The 25,788-nt window shown below is 51.7% G+C and overlaps 1 protein-coding gene and 1 long non-coding RNA gene across 2 annotated transcripts in view; one reads left to right on the plus strand and one right to left on the minus strand.

Moving 5' to 3' along the window:
• The window catches only part of BBS2 (Bardet-Biedl syndrome 2), a 61,492-nt gene extending 42,224 nt beyond the window's left edge, over positions 1-19,268 (minus strand). Inside the window, exons 1-2 of the mRNA XM_044434102.1 lie at positions 19,227-19,268; positions 18,583-18,721 (exon numbers count right to left, since the gene is read on the minus strand). The gene's annotated coding sequence lies outside the window, so the exon portion shown is untranslated. The remainder of the gene's footprint in view (positions 1-18,582; positions 18,722-19,226) is intronic.
• LOC123025416 lies at positions 11,063-13,397 on the plus strand. Its single transcript, XR_006415119.1, has 3 exons — positions 11,063-11,181; positions 11,982-12,047; positions 13,137-13,397. It is a non-coding gene; the product is annotated as an uncharacterized LOC123025416 (long non-coding RNA).
• Positions 19,269-25,788: the final 6,520 nt, after the last annotated feature.

Consider the following 25,788-nt stretch of genomic DNA (forward strand, 5'->3'; position numbering starts at 1 on the left):
AAAAGGATGTGGTTCACCTGTCCTGCATGCTGATGGCAATCGATCTCATCGGACAGCACCTGTTTTGGTGAAAAAAGAATGACTCAAATAATCCACACGAGGTTGGCCACATTTGAACCTGCCCGTGCTGATGGCTCGCGACAGCAGCGGTACGTTCCCGACTCAGAAATCCTCACATTCAATAAAGATTTCCCCTAGCCCACCCCAAACACATGGTCTTTAAACAACCACCATCCGTTTTTTCCTAGCGCTGATCTCTTTAACCTGCTAGATTTTATCTGGGGCTGCTCATTCTTCCATATCCTGCCAAGAACAAAGATGCTCAGACTCTGTGGAGAACATGGAGTTCATTGGATGAAATGGGAGGTACGTACCGTCCATTCAATCCCATTCCAGCCTTCCTGCTCCTTTTTTCCTAGATTAGGCAAGGAGGAAGCCAGGCAGAACAGCAGAGCTAACCTCAGTTCCCACCCCCACGTCTTATTCCATTGATGTACTTTCTATTAGCATTTATGAGAGTTAGCAGCTCACATCAAAGGGAAGCAATCCCCTTTCATCTCTTCGACAGGCCCTAACACACTTGCCACATTCAAAGGCTCCACTGGGAACCTAGCCAGAGGGCATCACCCAGCCAAAACCCCATTCTCTGCTTAAGGCAAGGCACTAATGGGAGAGGTGACCCAGTCTGTAAGTCTTGTGAGAAGACAGGGATCTAGAGACACCGAAGGGGCATGATTTGGGGTGGGTTCTGTCCTCAAGCGAAAGGGACCGACTTCAAGGGACTAGCTGCATCATTCCTGAACACATCTAATGAAGGTTCTCCCCTTCGTCGCCCTAAACTGAGACTTTCCAAATGAAGCACCTGTGTGTTTTGGCATGGTGCCCACGGTGAGCATCACGGCAGAAACGCTGGGTCTGGTGGAGGCCCAAAGGGAAAGCTGCTGGCACGGACCAGATGGGGGTTAGATGTTGTTCTAAGCCTTCCCCCAACCTCGCTGGCTGTGCTGGCTGGGAATGATGGGGGTTGTAGTCCAATCCATCTGTCCTACGGAGGTCCCCAGGGAGCCTTGGAGAAAAAACCAGGAGAGTTAAATTGCTATTCATGCTATAGCATAGACATGAAGAATGGCCTACGGAAAGCAAGAGAAGGTGTGTTTGTTTGCCTTTTAATCCCACTTTTGTTCCTGCAAGAGAACCTTTCTGGCTAAAGGGGAGGGATATAAATCTAAGCAAGCAAGGTTGCACAGTCCTTCTCCCAAACAAACCCCACGCCAATGCTCAACCTGCTATGCCCTGTTGATCCTGTTTTTGTGATGAAATGGGTGGGGAGGCAGCCATGGCCCCCATACGGCCCCTGGCCTTAACTCCGATCAGAGACCAGGAGGCTGCCCTAAAGATGCAGGTTCGGAGGAGGAAGACTTGCGTGTCTGCAGGGTCCCAAGCCTTGCAGGCGAACTGGCTGGGCCAAGGAGAGCCCCGAATATGGACCAGCTTGGGCAAACACTTTTGCTCTGTTTGCTCTCCGAAGCAAACAGATACGATCGCGGTCCTTTGATCATTCTTCAGGGGTTGTTTCCAGGCGAGGAGAGGCTGCTTGCTCTTTCTACAGAATGCTATGCCATATGCAGGCGATGCTGGGTGTCGGCGTCCAGGCAATGCCCCTTCCCCTTGCAGCCACCCTGTTTTCCTGCCACTTCTCTCTTTCATTTTGTTACCAGAGGAAAAAAATGCTGTTGAAAAGGGGAATGCTTTGCATTCACATCCCCTCTTTCTTCCTCTTGCAAGGAACCCAAGGCAGCTTCCAGCCTTCCTCTAAACCATTTACTCCCCACAACAACACCCCTGTGAGGTAGGCTAGGTGGAGAGTGACACCCAAAGTCACCCAGTGAGCTTTATGGCCCACTGGGGGCTAGAACCCAGCTTTCCAAGGTCCCCTCAGTCTGACACACTAATCACCAGCCCAGTTCTCCCACACCACGCTTGTTGTATTTCAGTTGCTGGCCCCCTGAGCATGAAAAAAAATTGGCCCAGAAGAGAGAGAATGGATCTCACTTTATTTACTGCACTGCTTCCTATACCAAAACCCCAGAAGATTCGTGGGACAGAGTTTGGCATCTTAACGTGGAAGATTTTAATCTTATGTCACTCAGTCACAAAATGTGTTTGCACAAATGCTCTGAATGCTCTTGCAGTTGGCCATGTGGGTAAATTGTGAACTTGGTTTAAGTTATGCTTTGTCATTGCGGGAAGTATTAAGGGTGCAGCCCTATTGTGGCGGACATAAGCTCCTAAACCCTTTCCCTTTCCTAAATTCGTGTACTTTTGCATGTGTGCAAATTTGCACGATCAAAAAGGTGCAACTCTCCTTCAAATGCAGATTTTCACACTTTAGCTTATGGGGAGAAATGTGCATTTTCAGTTGGCTTTTTACATATTTTCGTAGAATTAAATATAAGTAAAATTCCAGAAAGTGTAGAAAATGGTTTGCAAGTTCACGGAAGCTATGTGATTTGGGAAATGTGGTTCACGGCAGAAAACCCCACTACTTGTCCACGGCGGGCTGAATATCAGCCAGGAGTGTGATGCGGCAGTTAAGAAAGCAAACGCCATCCATGGATGCATAGCCAGATGCGTGGCTTCTGGATCGAGAGAGGTGTTGCTTCCGCTCTACGCGACTCTGGGACACCCTGAGCATGTGGAGTCCTGTGTCCAGTTCTGGGCTCCGCATTATAGGAGAGACAGATTTACGTTAGACTCTGTCCAGCGCAGGGTCACAAGAATGGGAGCCGGGGTGGGAGGGATGACAGATGAGGAGTGATGGAGGGAGCTGGATCTCTTCAGCCTGGAGAAGAGGAGATTCCGAGGGGATCGCTGAGCAACTTATAGGTAGGCATGTGAGGGGTTTCATGTGGAGAAGGGCCATGCACTGCTCTTTCCTGCAGTGAAGGGCCGGACATGTTCCAGTGGGGCAAAGCTTAAGGAACTGGGCTTCAGGTTGGGGGTCAGGAAGTACTTCCTGATGGTTAGGGCCCCTAGGATATGGAACAGGCTTCGAAGGGTGGTGGAGGCCCCATCAGTGAGGGCATTCAAGGAAAGATTGGACAGCCACATGTTGGGGATTATATGAGCAGAGCCGGCTGGAGCTGGGGGTCAGATTAGATGGTCCGGGAGACCCCTTCTGACTCGCTCTGTTTCTGTGTTTCTAACCAGGATTTGGGGCCAACCTGCTCTTTGAAGAGTCACCCTGAAGATGCAGCTGCTCAGAGGATGGCAGCGGGGTGGAAAGCATGGTGCCAGTGCCGGTGTGTGTGGGGAGAGGAACAGGCAAGCGATGCAGATGACAGATGGGGAGACAGAGAGGCGTTGGATGGGTGTGTGGCGGCAGAGGGACGAGAAAGCACACACCGCCCTGCCTCTTGCTGGCACTGCCAGAGTCTGAAGCATGCAAGGGCCCACCTGCGTGCACCTCCCACCTGTGGCAGGTGCTCTTCTAGATTGCGATGCCAGGCAGTAGGAGAAGCAGCGCAAGGAGAGGCAGTAGAACGGCCTTTGGGTGTGCGGGACTTCAGCTCCCTGCATTCCTGACCAGCCGCCATGCTCTCTGTCGCTTTTAGGTCCAAAACGTGGAGCTGCCTCCTGCCTCCCTGTGCCTCTGAGGAAGAGCAGGACAACATAATAAAATGCACTATTCCTAAAGGGTTGGAATTCTCCGATCTTGATTCTGTTGGCTCCGCTGTGCCCAAAATACGGCCTTGATTCCGGTGCCCAAAACAAGTGAGTCAGCAACCGACACGGCCTGTATTATCTAAATGTCAATCAGAACATCATTTCTTGGTGATCTTGGAATGATGGAGTGCCAGCGATGCTAGCTGATTAATTAGTTTCAAAGAAATGGTGTGCAGGCAAGAGATCAGATGAATTCATGACGAACCCAGAACCTGAGAAATATTCCTCAGGCTCTTTCTTCTAGCTGGAATGCGAACATGGTCCCAGTCAGACTGCAGAGCGTATTCTCAGCCCAGGTGAACATGGGGCAAAAGGTGCAGGCTGCAACATCAAAAAGCGGGGCTGGATATTTGGCCATCTCCGCATGGTCAACAGCTCTCATAAGGTCTAAATGCACACAGATGCATGGCTAATCACACACTCATTCTTTCCTCTGACACTCAGCCAGAACGTAACAAACACAACATAACTCCCATGTTCCCCTGTAACTGCTGTACAGGGGCACCCCCTTTATCTCGCTTTCAGTGCCAAGTCAAGACTTTTTAATTTAGTATTTGTTTTTAGATTGGACTTGGTTTGCTGGCTTGTTGTTTTATTGGCTGTTGTTATTGGTTTATTGTGTTTATTCCTCCCGTTCTATGTATTTTTTGCATTTATATCATATTTTAATCCTATTTGTTTATGGTCTTGGTTCACTATTGTTATTCATTTTTATTTGTATTTTATATTGCACTGTGAGGTACCCCAAGAGCCTTTGGCTATGGGGCAACATACCAATGCAATAGATGGATACATAAATACATGTTTTGTTACTGAACACAGCATGTAACCCTGAGGACTAGCAGCTGCGATAGCTTCCTCCTCCTCTGGGAATTTGTCCAATCCTTTTTCATGACTTATTGTGGCAGGGTTCTAACATTATGAGAGGGAGAAAAAATCCCCCCTTTCCACCATCGGCATCGCACATGGAAATCTGTGTGTCAGGGCCAGAAGTTTGGACCTCACCAGCTTCTACATGCAGGGAAGAACATTCAGTGAAGGCGTTGCTGTGATACCACCAGGAAACACAACAGGGAAAAGATACCGCAAAATCAATATCTTGTTTTGACATACTTTTTTCAAAGTGAGCTTTTCATTACTTTGGTTTTATCTGGCTAGTTTTGTTTGAATTCAAGAGTGCCAGAGTTCAAGGTAAGGGGAACCCGATTAAAAAAGCAGAACTTCAGTAAATCTGTGCCTTTTCTTTTGGCTTTCTACCTGTGAGCCCGGCACTGTCGTAGCTCACCTTTGGACAGGAGCAATATCTGGCTTCTAGCCTGGGTCAACTAAAACTAGAGGTCTGATCCTCCAACACAGTTTGCTCCTATTTGGGTGTACAATTAAATGGAGACTGCACAGTCCTGGTGTCAGGCAGGGAGAGAATTAGACATCCCTGAGCTGCAGAACCTCAGCCCTGGGGCCAAACCGAACCCTGGAGGGTTCCCTTCACCTGGCTAACCTTCTTTCCCCCAACCAGCGGCCTTGTTTCCCGGCTTTTGCTCAGACTTTACCCCGCCCTAAAGGCTGGGGTGGAAATAGGCTATGGAAGGCAACCCGCTAAGAGCGTCTTTGTACTGGAATTCTACCCTTGGGGCGAAAGATTTTTCCTGCCCCTGTTCTCGCCATCAGAGGGGCTGCAAAGCTCTTGCCCTGGGTTTTTGCCCCAGGAGGTGTGCTAAGATTTGGCTGTGCCCGGGATGCTGCAGGGTCGAAAAGGGCTTGTCCTCCATGCCCAAACTTTTGACATGTGCATTCACTGGAGAAAGCTGCCAGCTCAATGATGGAAGAAGTGCTTTTAAAAAACAGCTCGTCGGGTTCAGTCTTTGCATCTTCAGCTAAGACTTGGTGAAGGCCCCTTCCTTAGACCTCAAGAGCCGCTGCTAGTTGCTACAGGGAAGCCTTGCCCAACCCAGGACCCGCCAGGTGCGTTGGGGTGTGCTGGCAACACTGGGAAAAGCGAGGGCACCTTGCAGAATGAAGGCAAATCCTCGCCGCTGTTTTCCGCCTGTGGAAGAAGAGCTGGTTTGAAGAGGCAGCAATGGCTCAGGCCAACGTGGAGCTTCGCTGCATCCAAGGAGGCATCCCCCGTTGCAGCTGCCTGCATGCCCCGGAAGCTTTGCACTGCTCCCAAAGTGCGCGATGCTTGGATGAGGAGAGACGGTGCAGTGGCAGACCCCTGGGGGATGCCCCGGGACGGGGGCGTTCTTGCCAGTACATGTCGCCTTGTGGCTTGTGCCAGCGGGCAACAGATGCCACTCTCTGCGTTGTGCTCTTGGCCCCTGGGACTCTGCTGCTACGTCTGTTTCAGGCTTTGCATGGCAGGACTGCCCCACCATGACCGAGGTGAGGCAACGCTGTGGGCGGCTGCACCTGCGAGACAACAGCCCCCGCGGGGCAGGAGAGGGCTGCGCGCCCTGGGACTACTCCGCAAGCCTTCATTTTCAGGGCAGCCTGTGGGTGCCGTGGAGGACGCCACCCCCGTCTTATGTCCAGCAAGCAGATTCGCTGCTCACGCTCGTGGGCTTTTGGCACCTGGACCATGTCGGTTTTGGGGCACCTGGGTCCTTCGCCCACCAGGGGCAGCAAACACCCCAGGCCGGCCCCGCTGGGCAGCTCCCCCAGGTCTGGCTCACTGCGCTCAGAAAGAACCCTTTCCCTTCCAGACCCTTTCCAGAAAACTCTCCCCTCGACCTGCTCCAGGCGGACCAGCAGTGCCCAGCCTGAAGGCCATTGTTTGCAGTGCAATGACGCATTGTTCCTGAAGGGAGTGGTGGAGGTGGCCACGGCAGGGGGGCTGCACACGGGGGCTGCGCTGCTGTGTTGGGCTGGGTCCCCGCCTTGGTCCTTCTGCGGCTATCCCAACTGCTGCCTCCAAAGCCCCGCAGGCAGCAGGACTGCGAAGCTGCTGCTTGCCCGAGCACGGCGGTCCTAAGCGCCGGCGCGCGGAATGCAGGCCGGCTGGAGCGAAGGCAGCCCTGCTCCTGCTTGCCGCCACTGTGTGTGCGTGGAGGGGGCACCCAGGATCAGGGCCGCCTCCGCTCCGGCTGGCAAGCGAAGACGATGCCAACGGAGCAGGCCTGCTGGTGAGCAAACCCGCTTTTCAGCAGCAGCTGCCTGTGTTTGTGCCGAACTTGGCAAGGTTGGCTTGCCTGCTGGCATTTGGTGCGATCTGCTTCAGGGCGTGGGGGGGCCGGGGGGGCCACCTACCCAAGCCCTGTTGGTGTGCCCGCTGGCAGCCACGGGAGCGAGAGGATGCAAGGGTGCTCCATGCCTGCAGCCTCGTTTGCCTCTCTTATCGAGTGCCTCCTTCAGGGGTCTGGCTGGCCCCCGCAGGTCACATCATTTGGGTTAGGGCAACACAGCAAGCCACCATGAGGCAAGGGGACCCTACAGCGTGGCTCGGAAGCCAGACTAGCCAAACCATCCCAGGTTTGGACCCACATGCCTTTGCATATGTTGTGTGAAACCCGTCGATATCTCAAGTTCTTCCAGCCTGGTGCTTTCCAGATGAGTTGGACTGTTGCACGCATCATCCCCAGCCAGGAAGGCCACTGGTCATGTTGTAATCCAACAGACCTGGAGATGTGCCAGGGCTGCAGAATCGAACCTAGGGAACCAGGAGAGGGTGTTGCACTGGGGAGACCCTACAGGGTGTGTCTCTCTGGGACTTTCTGGCGAGTGGGGACACGGCCACAAAGCAGGAGGGGCCAAGGGGCTGCTCCAGCCACCCTCACACCCCAAACATTCCCAAGGCCAAGCCACACACAATGGGAAATAGGCACACTTGCATATTCGCAACAGAACGTAAGGCCTGAGTTTTACATCACGGATTCTGGGCAAGCGACGGACCAGCCTGGTTGCCCCCATCCCCTCCTGCTTGGCGCCCCTCCCCCTCGACACCCACTTCCCCAATACCTGTTTGCTGGGGGGTTCCCAGCTTCGCAAGTTTCTCCCCATCCTAAAAGAGTGATGCCCCTTTCAAGGCAGAGGTACCAGCAAAAAGAGCTGTAAGCAAAGATGTGCCAGTACTCTGCCTCACCAGACCCGAACAGAGCTTTGCTTCCAGGCAGAAAGACACTCCAGCAGCTGCCTGCCTTTTTCCCATCCTTCCACATGAGCAAACTTTTCCCAGCATGCACACTGGGAAGCCTCCTGGGCCTGTTAGCAACCATTGCTAATTCATAGAGAAATTGATGGGATGATCCAAGGGATCACTGGAATAATTTATGGCAGCAGCTGGCCACGCAGGTCGCCTCGGGGAAGAGGGCCCAAGGGCTGGCTGAGCGTTGCACGAACCTGGCTGGCCGTCAGCTCACGCAGCCAACGGATGCTCCCCCCGAGTAGCTCAGAAGCACCTTGGGATGCACTTCCTCTTCCATTCCTGGGGTGCAGCTCTCCCCCAACTGCTTGATCCTGCTGGCATTGATAATGCAGGGCTCAGGCTAACCAGCAGAAAGACAAAATTACGTATGTTTTTCCCCTGCAAGGAAGGCAAGGCACTGCCAAATCGTCCTCACCAGTTTATCTGCATAACAACCCTGTGAGGTGGGTTTGGCCGAGAGTCTGTGACTGGCCCAAAGTCATCCAGTGAGCTTTAGGGCTGGGGTGGTAAGGACTAGACCCAAGATCTCCAGAGTCCCAGTCCAATACCCTGACCGCCTGCATCCCACTGGTCTTTTGGAAGGGACCTGCTTAAACACATCATGGCTGACGCGAGCTGATTCTTTACCATGGGCCTCCCCGTAAGGTCAGACTAACACAGGATGCAAATCCCAAAGCACAAGCGTGCTGGCTGGCTCTGGGTGGAGCATTCCAAGAAGGATCAGCTGTTTGCCTCCTGCTCAAATGTGTGGAAACGGCGTGACTGGGAAGTTTATAAAGATAACAAGGGCGGTTGGAGCATCTCCTCCCAAGTGATGCAGGTAGCCATCCTGAGCAGGCTGACCAAACCTCCCAGACTCACCTGGAGAGCCACAAGTTAACCACACCTGGGCTCCTTGGAACTCATTTATTTATTTCATTTTTTTTAAGCCACCCGTTAGCAACTTGCTCTCTGGGCTGCCATTACAATATACAAGCTTGATCAGGGCAAAAACGGTGATGCATAAATGGGATTTTGCTTGGGGTTTTGGATAAGGCCTCCTGTGTCCCAGTCTAATGGCTTAACCTCACAAGAATCCAAGCCCCCCCCCCCCCCCACGCTCTCTGAGACAGCTGTTTATTCCTGCAGGAGAGAGCGGAAAATTCCTGTCTTGTAGCTTTCAAGCTGCCATTAATTGGTATCATATTCTCATGTGTGGTCAAGAGATAAATTGCATTTGTAGAACTTAATAACCTTTCGTGTCTGCTTAGTACTAGTTTTCAGCTGGCAAACACTGTGGCATAAACACATCTGGACGGGGTTTGTATTTCTGTCATGCAATTATCCCCCGGGAAGGTCTGTAAGAGATCCACCGAGCACCCTTTTGCTCCGTGCCGAATACGGCAGACGGCGCTTGACATGGCCCTTGAAACTCCAACCTCTGCTGCAGCCAGAACAGCATCTTATCTTTAGCAAAGGTGCTGGATGAATATGCTTTATACCCATTTTACAGACGGACGCTTCAAGGCAAGGAGCGGCAGGGAATCCATTTCATGCCTGGACCTGCAAGTACCTGTGATTTCACTTTTAAAAAAATGCGTTTAATGCTTTGCATTTAATTTTTTTTAATCCTTTGTGCTCAGCAGCCTTGGAAATTAGGTCAGGGACAGCTATGAATAGAAGGAGAAGCCTACCCTTCAGTTATTCACCCTGGTTTAGCAACTCTTTTAAAAATTCTTCTTCCCAAACCGCAGAGCAAATGAGTGGTCAAACCTGCATCTTTGATATATATTTGTCTCAGCCAAACTGTTGCCTCCAAAACACAAACGAGGGAGAAAGCACGCGTGCCATTTGCTGGGGGCACAACTGCAAAGCTGCGGTAACCCAGTTTGTGCAAATTGTTGTTCCCTCTACAGAGCACAACTCAAGCATCACACACCTCATAGTTGAACATCTGGTGGGCAAGCAGATAGGAAAGACGGGCAAGCAGCGCTGTGCCAGTCACGCGGTGGGAAACGAAGCCGGACCGTCCTTCACAAAACCTGCGGGCTCCCATGAGAGCTGCATGTTAGGCCACAATCCCATGTAGGATTAAACAGAAAAAGAAGCCCCGGGAAGCAGGGGGCGCCTGCTGGGGATGCCCCCGAGGGCCAGCATTGCTCTCAGGGCCTGAGGTCCCTTTCTGATCCCTGCAAAATCTCAGCTGCCAGGAAATTAAAGGCCAGCCAAGCTGACTGAGATGCACGGTTAATGTTGAGGAGCAGAGAAAGAGCTTTCACCAAGGTCTGAAATTAAAAGGGGGCTGGGGGGGGGTGGGGGGGGGGGGGGCTGAAGGCAATGGTGGTGGAGTCTGGACACCCGTGTAATTTTACCTTGTCTCTCTTACTGCCAGTAATTCTGTAACGAAGTCTTTAAAACAGGTGGGGTGGGGGGCACCATACAAAAGCCAGGAAAGTGGCAACAGTGTGGTCATTTTGCTAATCCCAAAGGCCGGATTAAGATGCCCAGAATAGCCGGTTCAGGTTATCCATGGATCGTTTCATGGTTCCCACTGGTCCCAACGCATCGTCACTTGCTTACGTGGTGACAATCCACATTTCCAGCTGTGCCAGGCTCCCCATTTGCTTGTCTGGGAAGGCCCCAAATCAGGATCAGAGAGACCCCAGGATGCCATCCCATCATGAGGACCAGCTGCTTGGAGCAGTGCTTGAAGGGATCCATGTCCCAGCCCTAAAAATAACCCACCTCACAGGGTTGTTATGTGGATGAAAAGAAGTGCAGGAGTATTATGCAAGCTGCGTTTAGAGGACAAGGCAGGATAGAAATGAAAATAAGAGCATGCCTTAGAATTGTCCGCTGAAATGAATGGGGCTTGAGCCAGGCCTAAGCTGAAGCAGCATTTGTTTCGTTTTCTTTTTATTTACTGTATTGATTAAAAGCTTTTCTATCCCGTCCCTGCGAACGTCTCGGGACGCTTACACTGGGCCCAAGCTTCGAGCAAGCCCGTTGCGATGGATGGGGCTTGGGCGGCGGGCGGCCGGCCGGCCGGGGAGGCTCGCTTCCCAGAGCCGCTCCGAAAGGGCCCCCCGCGCAGGAGAGCCCCGAAGGCGGCGCTGCGCGGCCGGGCCGGACCCGCGCCCCTCCCCGGCTCGCCCACGCGGAGGGCGCGGCGTGGGGCGGCCCTGGGCGGGGCGCGCCCGCCAGCGGACATAAATTGCGGCGGCCGCGGCGCCGGGCTGAACTGCGCTGCACGTGCCCCGGGAGAACGCGCGAGCGAGCGAGCAAACGAGCCAGCCAGCCAGCCATGGATTCCCAGGACTGTCCCTGCGCCAGCGGTGAGTGGCGCCGGCCCTCCCCCGAGAAGCCCCTCCGGAGGGCGCGGGCTGGGCTGGGCCGGGCCGGGGCGCGCCCGGCTGCGTCGCCCCCCGGACCAGCTGGCCGGAGGGGGCGGGCGAGCGGGCTCTGCGTGTCGCTTTCGCGAGCCGGGCGCTGCCCGCTTCTTTCCCCGCTAGTGAGAAGCGAGTGCCTGCGTGTGCGACGCTGAGTTCAGACCAGCCTCTCCTTTTTGGATGGGTTGGGGATGCGGCCCCTTCTTGGCAGGGGACGATGGGGCTATCATCCAGACTACTGTCTCGAGCGTGCTTGGTTGGTGGACGTTGATTTAAGGTCCAGTCTGATGCATATTTAGATGGGGGGGGGACCTAGATCCCCCCCCATCTAAATAGGTGTAGGCTTGCATCTAAGATGCTAAGTTGTACCAAATGTGGAAAATTCTTTCCTTGCCTCTTTATGTGTGTAACATATTTTTTGATGCTAAAAAGAACTTGTAAGCCGCCCCGAGGCTTCGGCGAATGGGGCGGCATAAAAATGTTTTAATAAATAATAAATAAATAAACTTCTCAAACTCCTGAAGGACTCGAAGTGCTGCAGTGGAATTCCGTGCCTTTCCCAGCCCTGCTCTTGTTTTACGGGGAGGGAAGTTGGCTTTGCTTCTTGAACATCAGACTGGGCCTGGGGGTCCCTGTAAGATGTGTACCTATTCACAAGTGCATGCATGTAAGCAATGCTCCGTTGGCAACCGTTCCTGAGTTCCAGCCCCACGCAGTTCTAATGGCTCTCCTCTCACCCCTCCTAGGTGGTGCCTGCACCTGTGGCAACAACTGTCAGTGCAAAAACTGCAAGTGCAAATCGTGTAAAAAGAGTGAGTATGGGCAGCTTGTTTCCCCTGTTCTGGGTCATTCAGCTTTGTACGTTTTGAAATCTCTGATTTTTGCAAGGAGGAGTAGTTTTGGGTTATGCTACAACGCTGGCAAAATTGGCCAGATAAGGGATACGGGGCAATTACATGGCACCAGAGCAGACGGAAAGCGGCTAAGACAGCTTGACGGCAACTTAGATGCCCTCTCAGAGAGGCCTGCACAGTCTGGTGCTTTCCAAAGGTTTGGGGCTTCAAGCCCTATCAGCCGTGACCAACACGGTCAGGAATTCTGGGAGCTGGAAGGAGCCAGGCCTGGAAGGTTGCATAACACATAAGCACAAGTGGCTATCCATGGATAAGTGGAGGGGTTATTTGATTCCTAGCAGGAGAAATTTATTCCAGCCACGAACTGAAAAGGTGCCTTTAAACAGACACTAACACATTCAGTCTCCCCACATGCAATATACAATTGTAGGCATAATGACCTACCTCACAGGATTGTTGTAAAATATATTAACTTGGTGCAGTCTTCCCAAGCCTTCCCAACTGTGCGTACACACACAGTTTTTACAAGGCATATTGTCAAGGAATACTGGTAAAAAGCTCTTCCGGACAGGAAGAATCAACTTTCTCTAGGTCTTGCGTGCTTCACGCACGTCATCTGCCCCCTGCAAGGGGATGAGTGTTGGAACAGCCCTGGAAGGATCCTGGCCAAAGCAGTGCTGTGAGCTCTTCACACACGCCACAGGTGTTGCTGCTGAAGGGAATGTGGGTGTGGATTATGGGGGTTGCAGGTGCAAAGTCTGCTACCCTTGGCTGAAGCAAGCATGGACGACTGAAGACTGAGATCTAGAAACTTGACTTCTTGCAGAGTTCCTACTGCAGAGTCTTTACTGAATTTCACCCTGTTGTTTTCGTGTGTCTGCAATGCTTTTGTCTCCGCTTTGTTGCCGCACTTGGGGTAAATGTCAGGACTCGAACCCGAGCCTCTCAGATTCACGTCCTAGCCTTGTGCCCCTGGCTCGGCCCTGCTTCGCTCCGCTTTCAATCCCCTCAAATCATGAACCTGATTTTTCCCGTTCCATTTTCCAGGCTGCTGTTCCTGCTGTCCCGTGGGATGCACCAAGTGTGCCCAGGGCTGCATCTGCAAAGGGCCCCCGGCCAGCAAATGCAGCTGCTGCAAGTAAACTGCCGGTCGCTTGGTTGAGTGCCAACCTGTATATTAGCCCACAATCATGTAACGCTCAATGTCCATTTATATGTATTTGCCTGTGTGTTTTCCAGTCTGTAGATGTGAGTACAAGGTACATGGAAAGTAATAAAGGTATATGTATATAAGTAATACACCCCGAACTTGTTGTTTCCTTGCCTTCTCAAAGACTCCAGCAGGTGGTGCCAGGGCATCTTAAGTTGGGGCTCACTTGGTGATTCCAACTAGGAATATAAATGCTTTCTCAACCCGGTTCTTTCTCGGGGGATCGGGCTTTGGGGGCAAATTGGCACATCCCCTTAATGGGATTTTAATATGTGGCAACTGGGTTTCATTCCCACGGCAAGCAGTGCCACATTTCGCTGACCTCTTAAAATAAGCTTTGGCCAGTCATTCCCCAAATGGCGAGGCAAGCAAACAGCTCTTGGCAGTTGCCTGTATCCCACACTGAGCGGCTTCTGCTCAGCCCCCATTGGGGTTGGCGGGGTTTGCCCAGCTTCTGCATCTGATGTAAGGAGAGCGTTCGGATTTTTCTGGCAAAAAGCTTGGCTGTGCTACTGGAGGAAGCCGCTCTGTTTCTGTATGAGTACCTGTTCTGAGTAAGGGGTTTTTTTTCATACAGTCATCTGGGGATATTGCAATGAGGTAAACAAGCTCAAAGCTTTAAATGGCACGTTGGGAGGGTTTTGGCCTGGAAAGGATTTGATCAGAACATAAATACATAGAAAAAAATGCAGTCTCCCCTTCAGCCATACAGGATGGCTGTTAAAACAAACTGTTAAAATCAATGCAGAGCAGCACATATGAAAAAGCCACTTGAAATAAAGATATTTTTTAGGGTTGAGATGCCAATGAAAATGGGGTCATGTCCACATCCCAAGGGAGACAATTCCCCACCTGGACAAAGGCCCTGCTTGCCAGGCTAAATGATCTCGGAAGTGAGGTGGCAAGCCAGGCCACAAGGCAGCACTTAAAGCTTGCTCAAGTGCAGAAAGGGCTCACACACACACACACACACACAGCCCAGGTCCTCAAAATGCCCGAGCCACTTGCCAGGGCTAATAGATCCTGGCGATCAAAGGACACCTCCAGGTCACAAGGTCTGGAATCGCTACCTCCACAAGCCTGGGCCCACGCCATCCGGAGCAAGGGCGAGTCACAACTGAGGGGTGACCCACGAAAAGTGCGCCTTGCAGAAAGACGGGAGCCCATGCGCCCTGCTGCAGAATGCATTCAGAATGTTGAACTCGGAACACCGGTCTGGAACTGGCATGGCGCTTTGCAGCACAGAATCCTAGAAAAGTAGAGTTGGGAAGGGCCAGAGAGCCACTGGGTCCCAACCCCCTGCCTGGTGCAGGACTCCCAGCTCAACCAACCTCATAGATCTGTCTGTCTGGGATAACCTGTGGTGTTTTGTGAGCCAAGGAGACAGAAAGTGCTCCACTAGAGCTCTTGGTTAGCATAGTATTTGTATGGCTTCCAAGGGATTTTTTAGGGTTCTCCACCAGTTTCCTTGCCTGTCTGGCCATTCCGGGTTAGAGAGAGAGATTCTGCAGCAGAGGGGCTGAGAGACTGAGGGTCTCTAAAGAGACCCCCAGTTTCTGGAAGCTGTGAAGCTTGCCTGGGGAAGGAGCATTAGAAGGTGGGGAAGGCAGCTTCCAGGGATCTGAGGAGGAGAATCCCCTTCTTCAGGAGAAAAGGGCTTCCGTTGAGGGAATCCTAAGAGCTGCACTGGGTCAGTCTAAGTGTCCATCCAGGCCAGCATTCTGTTTGCACGGTGCTCAGCCAGCTGCTCACAGGAAGTCCACAAAGATGACAGGAGAGCCAAAATACCCTGCTGCCTATGTTCCCTAGCTGCTGGTATAGGTGGTCAGTGGAGGTGGCCACTGGGACTGGAAGCCTTGGATCTCCTTGAATCTGCCCGGTTGTCTCTCTCAAAACCATCCAAAGCAGTGACCCTTTTCTGCATTGAATGGACATGACTTGTATAGTTGTGTGAAGGAGTCCCTTAACTGTCCCAAATCTGCCACAATTTAGGGGATGGTCCCCTTGGGGTTACAGCATCAGGAAAGCAGGAGAACAAGGTTTCTAACTTCCCTGTATCATGCGTAGTCTTGAACACCTCCGTCATCTATTTTTCTGCTCCCCTTTTTTCTAAGCTAAACATCTCAGGCACTGTGGCTTCTCCTCCTAAAGGGGTTACGCAGGGCCCTTGGCTGCTTTGGGGTGCAGTCCCATTGGGATGCCCTCGATCCCCTGATCTTGGAGACCAGTGAGCACCAAACCGGAGAGGGAAGCAAACGCCTTCATTTCCCCATCCTCGCTGTGTTGGTGCTGGGCAGGTTTTCCCTCATCCAGACAGAGGCATTGCAGCCTCCATATCTCCCACTTTTCTCCCTTTCCAGGTCACTTTTCCAACCTCGTGGGCTGCAAGGGAGAGGAGGGTCAGAGTGAACCTGGAGGTGTGAACCTGGAGAGGTGGAGGCTGCAGCCTGCACCATCCCTGCCTCTTCCAGGCCCCTTCTCTCCGAGGTCAATTTGCAACCCGGGAAAGGCAGCCTGCTGTGCGTGCAGGGGGAGACCTTTCAGCTGGGACCCCAAATTATCTAATCCCCCCTGGATGACATTGGTATATGCCATGGGATTGCAACCCAAGTGAGCAGCGTGTATCAGGTCTGCCCTGTCCTAGTGTCCTATCCTGTGGACCGTACCAATTCTTTCCCAGCAGGGCTGATCCTTCTACATGCTCGCTAACTTTTAGCTCCAGTGAGCTTCCCACCTATTTACCAGGAATAAACATAAAGCTGTAAGGAATAAAATCCCAGCAGTGACGATACGGAGGCAAAGTACCAAGCAGTAACAGTTTAATTCATTCTTGCAAGAGCAGGCGCCCACCACAGAGGCAGCACACCGTCTCCACAAAAGGCCTTGCCTTGTATTCCCTTTTCCCGGCTCGCAGACCCTGCCTCTTTTCTCCCACTGGCTGGGTTACTAGGAAGTCACAATCTTCTCCGTCCACCTACATCATGCTACTCCTCGATATATTCCCCCTCCCGCTCATACATCCCATGTTCATGCTAATGAGCCCGTTACCTGTGAGAGGTGTGTCAGTCGCTATTCATGAACCTATTAAGCGTGCGCAGTACCTTCTACGAGGTCAACAGGCCGCGTGGCCTTGTAGATTCTCACTTGACGCCAACTTGTTTCTTAATTCTCGTGGGAGGATGAGACAGGACGAACGGACCTTCCTCCAGGCTCATTACGGCCAGTTGTAAAAGGCAATCAATTTCCTGCTCTCTTCCACTAAAGGTGACAGTTTTACCACTGGCCCCCCCCCCCCAATTTTACCCTCTCTGGTATTTTTCAGGACTTTGATGCAAGAAACACTATTACTTTTAGTAGAACTGTTTACATGGTTCTATCCTCAGTCCTTTTGCCCTCAAGGAATTCAGTGATCCTACCCTAGCCCTGTATTTCACCCTTTCTTTGGTTTTCACCTTACCGCTTAGTCACAGTAATTTTTCATTTCTCACAAAGCTAATCAGCCTTAATTTCATGGGTCCCTTTTTTGAAAAAAAAAAAAAAGTGTTAAATTGGCCATTCTCCTGTCCTCTGCTAGGCTAAGTTTAGGAACATAGTACTTCTCTTTGTTAGATCTGCAATTTCACATGTGAGCTTTTCAAGAGCTTTAGGAGGAATACCAGCCAGGCCGGGTGATTAACTAGCTTTCAGTTTTAAATGACAGTGAGAACTTCATCTTTTATGGAGATAGGAGTAAACCTGGTTAGCAATGCCCGTCTCCCAAAATGCAATGTGGAGAAAACAGCAAGAAGCAGTTTGCTCCTTGCCGACAAAGAGTGAAGAAACCACTTAAACTGTACTCCGTAGGATAGTTCAAAGTAGATCTCTAGTCTACCCACTGAAGTGAATGGCTTATGCTTGCAGAGGGGAAGGAAACGTTCTCCAGGAAAACTCTAATCCCAAGTGGGGGTGGGGGCATGTACATGCAAACACGGGATGTGATTTCTACTCCACCAATAACCGGCGGCTGAGCACAGCGTCAGGAGCAACTCCTGAGGTTCCTGGAAGGCGCAGGAGGGCACCTGGTGTTTTGCTGCCGCCCCAAACGCTCATCATGCCTTCTAATAGCAAATTCTGGGGGTGACGCAATGAACAACTCCATGCTTTGCCTGACCTTTGGCTCAAGGAATGCCTTTGGATACTGAATGGCCAAATGAAATGACAGTGTATTTTGACCAGGATTCAACTTGGCTGTTGGCTAATACGCTTTTTCCCCACGTGATGTTTTCTTGTTATAGTGTGACTCACTCATTTGGACAGGAAGGGGCCCGGTTTTCCACTTGCCGTCCTCATTCAAAAGTTGAGAAATTAACAAAATTCTAGGAACATGATGCTGCATAACAGTTGTGCAATTAAATCAATAGCAGTAAAGGTTTAAAAAAAGCAGGCAAAACAGAGGGGTTGTTTGCCATTAAACATGCCCTACGTTGATGCTGTTTCCCAGGTCAGCTTGCCTGAGCCCAGGAGCTAAAATGAGGACGAGCATCTGATGTCTCTTAGATATCAATATTTAGTGGCAGCGCATTTGCCCGAAAGCTTTTGCTGCATCGATGGCAGAAAAAGGAGGGCATCTCCAAATGTGTCAGATCTTTATCCTCAAAATAACACAGGTCTAGCAAATGCCAGGGTTTCTTCTAGGGTCAGAAGGATAGTCTGGCTGGGTTGAGTGTGGGCTGTTGCTGAAACATGAATGGCTAGTGAAACCTCAGCTACTGTCTTGTCGGAACCCAGCTGTGCTAACAAGCCCTGATTTGTTAACCACAAGCAACCCACAAAGAGAGCGTGTGGCTTGTTGTTGGGCTGTGAATTGTGGGTCGTTCACCATAATTTTTTTAGCACAGCTTGGCTCAAACAACACAATACCTTGCATTTTACGAACTCAACCTTAGTTTGAACCAAGGCATTGTCTTGCAAATGCAAAATAATGTAAAAGTGGGAGTGAGGAAGAACAAAGCGACCCATTTAACCCACACACTCGAGATTCATCCGTACACACTCACTGCTTTTCTCCTAGCCTAGTATACGCCCAGTCTTGGAGGACAGCTGAAAGAGAGGTGGTGGAAGACCAGCTGAACTAACAAAACTAATTTCATCCCAGTGAAATTGAATTGAAGGCATTGTTTTTACGGGTAGTGATGGCCAGTAGCTCACGTGCTTATGCAGAAATATATCCTGGGGGGCTGGTTTGCCCATGACAAGAAGCAGCTAAAACAGAGTCATAGCAAAAAAGCACAGGATGTGCATTACCTGAGGATTATCCAGAGAGCCAGGGAAGGAATCTTGGCATCTTGATGGATGTGGAAGGAATATGAATCTCACCACCCCCTTTTTGCGAGCAAAGACCACTCATGCATCTTCTTTCCCTGGACAGTTGGCCTTTTGACAGCTGTCGAGAAAAAGCAAGGGAAAAAATAACTCAATGTGGACCCTGTTTGCCTTGATTTGCAGGACTGGTACCTTCAAACCAGTCACTCCCATTCAGACAGCATGATCAACTACCCATTGTGGGTACAACAATCACAGGAACAACCTGTGGGTTGTTCAAACAAGCTGCCCTTTGGGAATTGGCAGGTTTGGATGACACATCAACCCATTGTGAGTAACAGCCCACGATAGCTTGCCATGTCATGCAAACCCGGTCAATGACAATTCCCAGACATTGAGACTGAGTGGCAGCCCTTGTTCCTTGGTTATTGTGACATCTGAATCTAAAACCATGGGTTGTTTAGGGGTCAACCAACCCAAAGTTTACCCAACAGTTGCCATGGCTTGTTGGTGGGCTCTGCTCTGTGTTTTTTAACCACCGGAGCTCCAGGTTCGGACAGCACCTGGTGTTCTTGGCTTGTCGATGGAAAGGAGAAGGGCTGTTTTGCGAGAGGCCACACGCTCACCCAGTCCCACTTAGACGCGGTTGTTCCTGGGCTGAAGATGCCAGGATGTGTTCATAACGCGCCAACTGGGTTTGTCGCATCACAGCCTCTCAGGTCCAGTTTTGTCCTCTCACGAACCCATTTTGTCCAAGGCAGAAAGTTTTTTATCCTCGGCCACGGTATGCAGGAATGTGAGTAAAGCTGTAAGGCTCAGCCCTGCAAGAGATGGAGCGCATTATTACGTGGCGGCCAATGGGACGAGAGCCGTGTCTTAAAAGCAAAAGCTCCAGTCAAACTGCCCACGGTCCACGCCTGCCCGGTCAAAGCAATACAGACAGAGAATCAAAGCACTTAGAAGAGCTTTTTGTTCACAGTTCCCGTGAGAAGCAATCCAGGTCTTGGAGAAGCAAAGCCACAAACACTTCCCCGAGCAACGGCTTCACAAATCCGGGAATCTGGCAGGGTTCAGCCTACCCAGTAAGCGGGCATTGGAAGGAAGCGCTAGCTTAGCTCTCAGGATCTGTCCCAGACGAGCTCAGCCTTTCTCCTATTGCACTGCGCTGACTCATCCTTGACTCAGCGCTGGTATTTCCCCAGGAGGGAGGGGGGAGGGAGGGAGACCCGCTGCACTCGCTACTCCCCAGAAGGCGGTTTGCACACTGCTCTCAAGTCCGGAGGCGACAGCCGCGTGCGGGAGGCGGGCCGCGCCGTGTGACGATCCGCTCCGCATGTGCACCCAGCACTAAGCACTGGGCAGGGAGTGCGAGATTTGCACACCGCCAGGCGGGGGGGGGGGGGGGGGGGCGGGGGGGGGGGTCGGGAGAACAAGGCGCACGGAGCTGCCCTGCACTCCGTGTACTTTAACAGACTGCAGCGCTGGAAGTCTGTTAGGAAAAGAGAAAGTTCTCGTAGGCTTTGCCAAGCAGCACTTTTTGTGCCACGACAGTATTTCATGAGTATTTCACTTGCGTTTCACATCCGCAGCTCTAGTGCTTAAAAAAAAAGGACCCCTTTGACCCCCTGAAGGTCCCGTGAACTTCCCTTGCTGCCTTAATTCTTTTCAGACCAGCTTGAAGGATGGAGCGAGACGACCGACCGACCGACCGCAATAATCTGCAGCCGTGCAAAAGAAATCCCGGACTGTTCCGTGAAGGGACACGCTCCGTGAATGCGTTTCAGCGCCCCAGCGGCTCCCAGCCAAGCCTGCGGGCTGCTTCACCCGGCCCTCGGGACTGCAGCCGGCTTCCTTAAGGGGTCCGAGGGCACTGAGTCCAATTAAGCAGGGGTGCACTTAGGCCCGGGGGCAATCCAGCTGGCCGTCCCTCTAGGGTCGCCTTCCGCTCAGGAAGCTCCCTAGAGGCCTGGGCAGGGCGACAAGTGGAGCTGAAATCCCACAGACGGCCCGTCGGCCAAGGCCTTGCTCTTCCAGTTGTGCAGATGCCCCAGGACTGCGGCACAGAATTACGAACAGATATCAAGCCTGCGCCCACAAACAGAAGGGAAGTCCTCAGGTCACTGTGAGGTTAACAAGCGACCCTTTGGCTATTCCTTTAGGGTTAGGCCTTGCATGTAGGGCAGCTCCCTCCAGCTCTGCCAAGCTCAAGGCTGCAGCTTCCTTGATGCAATGGATTCACCATCCTTTCTGGTACTGACAGTCTTCCGCTTCCTCACCTGCCTGCAATGTTCCCTAGGATAATAATCCCACCGTCTCATGATGTGCCCAAGATACAACAGCTTCAGCGTCGCCGTTTTTGCTCCCAGTGAAAGTTCTGGCTCGGTTCGAGCTAGAGCCCACTTGTTTATCTTTCTGTCCAGAGTTTTTGCAGAAAGAGAAAAATAGGGTCACCTTGCAGCTCAGAAACAAATTCTGGTGTGTTCCATGGCGTCTACCCATTAGTAAAGCAACCAAAATGGTTCTTTTCATGGTGAAAGGTTACCATTTTTTTTCTTCAAAAAAAAGCAAGGTAAGACATGGGCAGTATAATAAATGGTGCAGAGAAAGTGGAAAGGAAGAAAAATTTCTCCATCCCATAGTATTAAAATTGGGTGGAGGGTCACAGCATAACACTGATTAGTAGGAGGTTCAGGACAGAGAAAAGGGGCTATTTCATATAGCACATGTGGAAGGCGAACAATTTGGACAGCTTAAAAGAGGATTGGACAAGTAATGGAGGAAAAGGCCATGGAAGGCTACAAGTCCTGATGGCCACATGCCACCCCTGGTATCAGGGGCAGGATGCCTATGCACAGCAGTTGCTGGGGAACATGGGACTGGAGGGGGCTCCCACAGAGCCTCAAGCCAGCTACTTCAGGGACAGCATGCTGGACCCAGATGCTGGATGCTAGGAAGTGGGTAACCTGCTCATAAGAGTTATTAATGTAGGTTCAAGTAGTCCTTCTGTTCTAAGTGCATCCTTACCCATTGGATTACATCGGTTGTATATCTATCCTTTAATCGCTGGGGCAGCCCTTGGCTACTGAACGGTATAAAAGCGAATGCAATAAAGTTGACAGCATGATCTACTCCCACACGGCTTTTGCCTGAATTAATTCCAGTTCGCCAGGCATATTTCAGGGAGTTGAGCATGGAGTGAGCACAGGCTCGAGGCCTTGCGCGGGATAAATAAAATAAACTTGCGCTCCAAGCCCGAGCAGCTCTGCTCACCCATACGGGTTGACTCAGAAAAAAGTCCCGCTTTAAGTCCAACGGCATTTAGTCAGGAGTAGGTGTGCTTACGGTGCAGTAGTGTTCCCGAAAGCATAGTGGGACTTACTTCTGAGTAGACAGGCAGAGGGCTGGGTGCCATTTCCGCAGGAGGCCTGAGGCTTCCTCTAAGGGAATTCTGCATCGGATCGGGCCCCCGCTTGAGACCGCGCACAGCGGGGCTGGGGCGGAGGTGCGAGAACTTGCAGGCGAGCGCAAAGGACGCAGCGGGAGGGTCTCGTGCAGGAGGCAACCCCGACCAAGATCTCGCCGCGGGGCGCGGGGGGGGGGAAGAGCGACCCCTTGCACCAGCGGCCGAGCTTTGCACACGCGCGGCTACCTTTTGCGCGCCGCGCTGCGTTTGTTTTGCGCCCGCCCCTCTCGCGGCGGCGGCGGGGGCGGCGCCCTTTTGCACCCGCTCCGCCCGCCTCCGCGGCCTTAAAGAGCCGGCAGGGGAGCCCGCGGCATCCGCTGCGCTCCTCTCTCGTCCCGTTACGTCTGCTGCCGACCGAGCACCGCGCCGACCGGGATGGATCCTCAGGATTGCGCCTGCGCCACTGGTGAGCGGGTCCTCCTTGCCCTCCAGCAGGGCTTCCTGGGGTGGGGGCGCTGGTCTGGCTGGGGCCTTCGCGGGCACCCCGGCTCGGGGGCTGGACAGCGCCTGACCGGAGCCCGGACGAGGCTCCGTCCTCCGCGGAGCGCCGCAGCGCGCCTGTTGCGCGTTTGAGTTGGAGGATGGCTTGGGCTGCGCCGATCCTGAGCCCCCTAGCGGGGCCGGGGAGAGGAGCCTTGCGCCAGGGGCTGTTCCCTTGATCGTTGGGCCGGGCTTCTTGGAGCTGCTTTCCGGGCTAAGTGAATAAAGCGAACGTAGTTCTGGTTTGTGTGGAAGAAACGCCACAGTTTATACCGGGCAATACCTTGATTAGGACCAGCTGAAATTCCACGAAACTTGCAGGGCTCTGAGTTCTACAGAGATCTTCATCAGCATAGGCGCATAAAATGCAAGGGCGGGGAGACAAAACTGTATTAAGTGACATATACTAGAAAAAAGGATACGCTGCGGGCCTGAACTACTACTTCTGCAGTCTGGTCCTCATTTTGAACCCACAAAAACACGCTCTCTGCTTCTATCAGCTGCACTGCATCTTCCAAGTCTTGGCTTCTGTTCGTCTCTGTGCTGAGATGTGAAACCGAAGTGAATAGCCAAGGCAGCTGGACACTTATGCCCCATTTCCTAGTACAGATGCTGTTGGGGAATGATGGGAGCTGTAATCCTGCACATCCCATGGGTGCCATGTTGAGAGGCTCTAACCTAAGGCTTTGCGATCTCAGCTTCATTTTTTCAGAAGCCATAGAACGATACCGATTTCTTGGGGCTTCTTGCAACTCAGCACAGGCAGTTCTATTTTTCTTTAAAGCGGGGGCAACCGCTGTCTTAATTGGATTTATTTCGTCTTTCAGGGTAGCTTGTGTTCCCGAGTTTCCCAACAGTTCAGTCTCCCCAGTTACCCTGCATTAATGTCTCCTGCTAACTGGGTGGACTGGAAATGACGGGGCAGCATTGTAACCTGCATGTCCCTAAGGCCACAGGTTGGTCCTGTGCACTCGAGACATTTCCATCTCTTCCCTGTCCGTAGGGATGCTGAAAAGGCATTTTTGACAGCTATTCGACACACGGCACATTTAGGGTCAGAATGAAAGCAGGTAGAAATTCCACACCTGATGTAAGTGCTTGACATCCTAAGAGAAGGTAGGAAGGACAGGCTTCCAAAACTCCTTTTATAAAACTTGCTTGCAGCAGAGACAAGTAATCAAGCCTTAGCCATCTAAGAAGACATTTTAAATGCCAGAATGGTATTTTTTTTTGAGGGGGGGGAAGGGGGAACCCTCCCAGACTTGGGTTTAAGGGTTGCACTCTTGATTGGTTTTTTTGTTAACAATTAAATGTGGCCTTAAATACAGCAAGAAGTTAGTTGTCTTGAAGGCCCTAGAACTTTTTGCCTCTGTGTTCGATGCACAACTTCAGTAGCCACATGAGAGAAATCACTATTGCTGTTGTTAATGGAGGGGAACGGAAGGGGGTGCTTTCTCGAGAGTGTGATGGGCACAACTCTGTATTCTCCTCCCCATATCCTCTTTAGGTGGCTCTTGTTCCTGCACCGTTTCCTGCAAATGCAAGAATTGCAAATGCACTTCGTGCAAGAAAAGTGAGTATTGCACTGTGGCTCAAAAAAATGGGAGGGTCAGAAAGGAACCAGGAGGCGAAGCTTTTCCAAGAAAACCAGGAACTGTTCTAAAACTCCGCTGGCAAAACTTGCAACAGAGAAGTGCATTGATTTGCTGAAGAGCAAGACTTGCTGGTGGGAACCTTAAAGAGTTTTTACCCCAGCCATACCTGGCTTGTGCCAGATCAGAATGAGGCCTTTCTAATTCTTGCATGAATTCACAACACTGCATGTGACGTAGAACTTGGGTTGTTTGTGCTCCTGTACTACCCCTTCACAATGCAGTTTGTAAATTCTTGACATTGGAGAAAGTCGGAGGGGTTCCAAGAGTTTTCTTTGTTAAAAACACACGGGAACCCGCACTGCAAGTGGGTGGGCACAGAGCACCTCTGCCTGTTGCACAGGCTAGAAATGGCAACTTGGACAAGTTTGTATTCTCCAGGTTGAGTGTTCCTTCTCTGCAAACGGACAGAATCTTGCCTCCTCACTTTGCTTGTTATTGCAAGGAGATTCCCGTTGGATTTGTTGGGATGCGGTGCAACTGCACGACCATTTGGAGATCTCAGTTTCTTCTGTTTTTAACTCTCTTCAGGCTGCTGCTCCTGCTGCCCAGCCGGGTGCCACAACTGTGCCAAGGGGTGTGTCTGCAAAGAGCCGTTGTCGGATAAATGCAGCTGCTGCCACTAACCATGCAGTCCTCTGTTCGCTAAATATTTTCTGTGAGAGAGACCATTGTTGAAGTATAATGGATATTTTGTAATTGTTTTTCATGTAGATGAATGGAAAATAAAAAGTAGTGATTCTCAAAAAATAACGCTTGCTGTTTCTTCTTTGAAGCATGGAAGCTGCCTCTGGATCATGCCCAGGATTTTATCCACACAGTAGGAAATCCACAAGTAGGGCATGACGGTTTCAGTAGCACTCTTCCACACTGGTTCCCCAGTATACTGCCTCTGATAAAGGAGGCAGAATAAAACCATCAGGACTAGTAGTACTAGAGAACCATCTCCAGTCCCCCCCTTAAAGCTGTCCGAATTGATAGCCATTGTTACATCTCAGTGCAGCACAGAATGCCTTCTGAGGCCTGCCTCTCTTCCATCAGTCCTTCATAAGCTGATGAAAGAGGCAGTGTGGTGTAGAGGTTAAGGGTGCTGGGCTGGGATCTGGGAGCTCCCTGGTCTAGCCCCCACTCAGCCATGGCGCTCACTGGGCCACGTTGCCCCTCTGGGCCAGTTGCAGGCTCCCAATCGAGCCTACCTCAAAGGGCTGTTAGGATAAGATTGAGATGAAGAGGAGGGTGATGCCACCTGCCTCGAGACCCTTGGAAGAAAAAAGGTGGGATATAAATAAAATCTACACACACTTGCTCAAGGTTGATGGGGGCCGATGTTAAAGGACTGCTATCAACCCGCTTAAGAAGAGGACTGGCACCAAAACTGCCGATTCTTCGTACTGCATGTAGCTTTCAGTCCAATTCCTGCCTTAGCTTAGACTGGCCTGGAGGATAACATGCCGCCTCTTTTCGATCCGATGGCAGAACATGGGTTGGTGCAGAGCTGCCTGGAGGAGGGGAGCTGCCCCTAAACGATGCCAGAGGGCCCCGCAGCTCCAGGGCTTGGGCAAGCCCTTGCTGCCAGCCAGTGCTGACAAGACT

This window comes from Varanus komodoensis, unplaced genomic scaffold (assembly GCF_004798865.1).
Source record: "Varanus komodoensis strain SLA01 unplaced genomic scaffold, ASM479886v1 scaffold27, whole genome shotgun sequence".
Classification (NCBI taxonomy): Eukaryota; Metazoa; Chordata; class Lepidosauria; order Squamata; family Varanidae; genus Varanus; species Varanus komodoensis.